A 3,439-nucleotide genomic window follows, 5' to 3' on the forward strand; every position below is an offset into this window, starting at 1 on the left:
TGAATCAACTGTGTGGTTACCGTGATGGTCTCTTCTCAGCGGAGTCCGGGAAGTGAACACGGTGTTGGAGTAATGCTTGCCGTAGGTTGTTCTCTAGTTCTTCGTTCGCGCTTTGCCTTCTCTTCTCGCTCTCTTTTGCGAACAGGTTAGCCACCATATATGCTAGTCGCTTGCTGCAGCTCCACATATTTACCTTGCCTTACCTATAAGCTTAAATAGTCTTGATCGCGAGGGTGCGAGATTGCTGAGTCCCTGTGGCTCACAGATTACTTCCAAACCAGATGCAGGGCCTGATGACTCCATTCCAGATGATGTGCTTGAGCTCAAGTGGGAGTTCGACGAGGACTCACGTCGTTACTATGTGTCTTTCCCTGATGATCAGTAGTGGTGCCCAGTTGGGGCGATCGGGACCGTGTCGCATGTTGGGTTGATCTTTTATTTTGGCACCATAGTTGGGCCATGAGTGATTGGATGATGTAATGCTATTTATGTACTTTGTTTGACGTGGCGAGTGTAAGCCAACTATGTACCTTCCCCTTTTATTATCTATTTACATGGGATGTTGTGAAGATTGCCTTACTTGCGACATTGCTTTCAATGCGGTTATGCCTCTAAGTCGTGCTTCGACACGTAGGAGATATAGCCGCATCGAGGGCGTTACAAGTTGGTAATCAGAGCCTTCCCCGACCTTAGGAGCCCCCACTGCTTGATCGTTTTTAGCAGCCGTTGTTGAGTCTAGAAAAAATGTTTTGAGTCATTTAGGAATTATATATCAGAGAGTTTAGGAATTCTTTTTACTCGTCTCCTCATCGCTCTGGTAAGGCATCCTGACGTAGAGTTTTGACTCTTCTCTTCTCAAATTTCACTAAAAAAATTTAGGATCACGCGGGTATCTTGGAATCGTTCCGATGGATTTGTGACGAGAACATTGTTCTTGGTGCCTCCTGTCTTTAGGGGTTGTGGCAGTGTCCCGGGGAGTTGAGCTCTGAGGTGTTGTCGTCACAATTTTATCGTTGCAGTTCTGGAATACCTGAGTTTAGTACGCCGACATCGAAAATCTCTTTTATGCAGTTGTTGGTGAGATAACCTCGACGCCACCCAGTACTGGGGCGGGAGTTCGGGAGTATTGCCATAACTTGTATAACGGATGCTTTTCGAAGGTTGAGGTAGATGGTTTCCGAAGTTTTTCTCGGTTATGTGTTGAAGGATGGATACAGCTGGATGTAGGATTTGCTAGATTTGGGTGAGATATTATGCTTCCCCTGTATCCCCAACACCTGATTGCATAACCGGAAAGGTTCGGGAGTTTCATAGGTGGGAATTCTTGTAGCTCTAGCTCTTCTTCCACGGATATTTGGTTTGAGATTGGGATTTCTTACCGAGTATTCGTTCTTGTTCCGTACCTTGTTGATTTATTCCTCTACCTAAATTCTAAGTGGCTTCTCAATTTATGGATATGTGACCATTTCAAGTGGAATGCATTCGTTCTTATGTTCGGATGTGAAGACTATATGTTGCAATTTCAACCCGCTTGATTCAGCTTCAATTTTATCTGTCAATGTGCTAACGGATGTCACCCTCTTCAGGATGGCTCCCGCTAAGAGCAGCAATCAGAATCAGAATCAGGATCCGCCACCACCTCCCCCTCCTCCGGAGGCATGGCAAGCTGTGATGGCCGCAACCAATGCAAACACGCAGTTGATCATGCAAATTCTTCAAGAGCGCAATCAAGCGAACCAAGGCAACCAAGGCAACAATCAGAATCACTTTGCTACACTCAACCAGTTCCTTGCTAACCAGCCAAAGACCTTCAGCAATTGTGTTGAGGCAACTGATGCTGACGATTGGCTCGTGGACTTGTGCAAGCATTTCGAGTGCAGTAACGTCAGGCCTGAGGACTTTGTCAAGTTCGCTTCCTTCCAACTCAAAGACCAAGCTGCAGAATGGTTCCAGCAGTACAAGGATTCCAGAGGAGGCCGTGTGATTACCTGGGATGAATTCCGTCAAGACTTCAAAGCTCATCATATTCCTCAGAGCGTGGTTGAAAGCAAGCGTGAGGAATTCCGCAACCTGAAGCAAGGCTCTTTGTCTGTCTATGACTACAACAAGTTGTTTCAGAAGCTCGCCCGCTTTGCTAAGCAGGACGTCCCTGACGAGAAGAGCATGATATACCAGTTCAGGGGTAGTCTCAGATAGAAATCCAGCTAGCTCTTGTTCTCTTTGAGCCCTTGAGGTACGATGAGTTCTACAACATGGCATTGAAACAAGAGGCTGCTCAACTGAAGTGTGATGCTTCCAAGAAGCAAGTCAGAGATGCTACTCCTTCTTCCTCTACTCAAGTAGCCAAGCGGCAGAAGTATTGGCTTCCTCCTCCTCCGTTCCGTCAGCCGTATCAGAAGAGCAAAGGTGGCAGTGGATCTTCCCACCCACCCAACCCTGGCTTTCAGAACAAGACTTCGTCTCAAGCTCCAAGATCGAGTGCTCCGTATCACCATCCACTTTCAGAGGTCACGTGCAGCAAGTGCCAACAGAAGGGTCACTATGCCAACAAATGCTTCAATCAGAGGTGTCTCCCTCCTCCTCCTGTGAGATCGGCAAGTACAGCTGTGGTCAAGCATAACCCCAAGCACGCCAAGGTCAATTTGATGAATGCAGCTCAGGCAGAGGACTCGTCAAATGTCATCATGGGTAACCTTCTTGTTAACGATATTCCAGCTAAAGTACTTTTTAACACTGGTGCATCGCATTGTTTCATTTCCAAACATTTTGCATCGAAGTATGAGTGCGATTATCAGTATCTGCAAAATTCTTTGCAAATCGTGTCACCGGGCAAGCAAATGACAGCTAATTTCTGCGTCCCGGATATTACTATCACGTTGGGCGACTACAAATTTCTAGCTTTTCCTATTGTTCTGGGCGACTCGGATATTGATCTTATTCTCGGAATGGATTGGCTTTCTAAGCACAAGGCGCATCTTGATTGTGCAGCAAGACAGATTCAATTGACTCATTCGTCTGAGGATGTAATTGCCTTTGCCGCTCGTGATGATACAATCCGTCTATTTTCTCTCAATGAGAAGGGTGAACTGGATGCCATCTCGCAAATTCCAGTCGTTTGCGAATATCAAGACGTCTTTCCAGAAGAGCTTCCAGGAATGCCTCCGCACCAGCCAGTTGAATTCGTCATCAATCTTGAGCCTGACACGGAACCGGTTTGCAAGCGTCCTTACAAGCTCGGACCTGAAGAGTTGAAGGAGCTGAAGAAGCAAATCGATATTCAAGAGCGAATGGGTGTCATTCGACCTAGTTCCTCTCCGTGGGGTTGTGGAGTTCTTTTTGTGAAGAAGAAGGATGGAACGGACCGACTTTGTGTTGACTACCGTCCATTGAACAAGAAGACTATCAAGAACAAGTACCCACTTCCCAACATCAACGAGCT

The sequence above is a fragment of the Triticum aestivum genome, chromosome 5A (assembly GCF_018294505.1).
Source record: "Triticum aestivum cultivar Chinese Spring chromosome 5A, IWGSC CS RefSeq v2.1, whole genome shotgun sequence".
NCBI lineage: Eukaryota > Viridiplantae > Streptophyta > Magnoliopsida > Poales > Poaceae > Triticum > Triticum aestivum.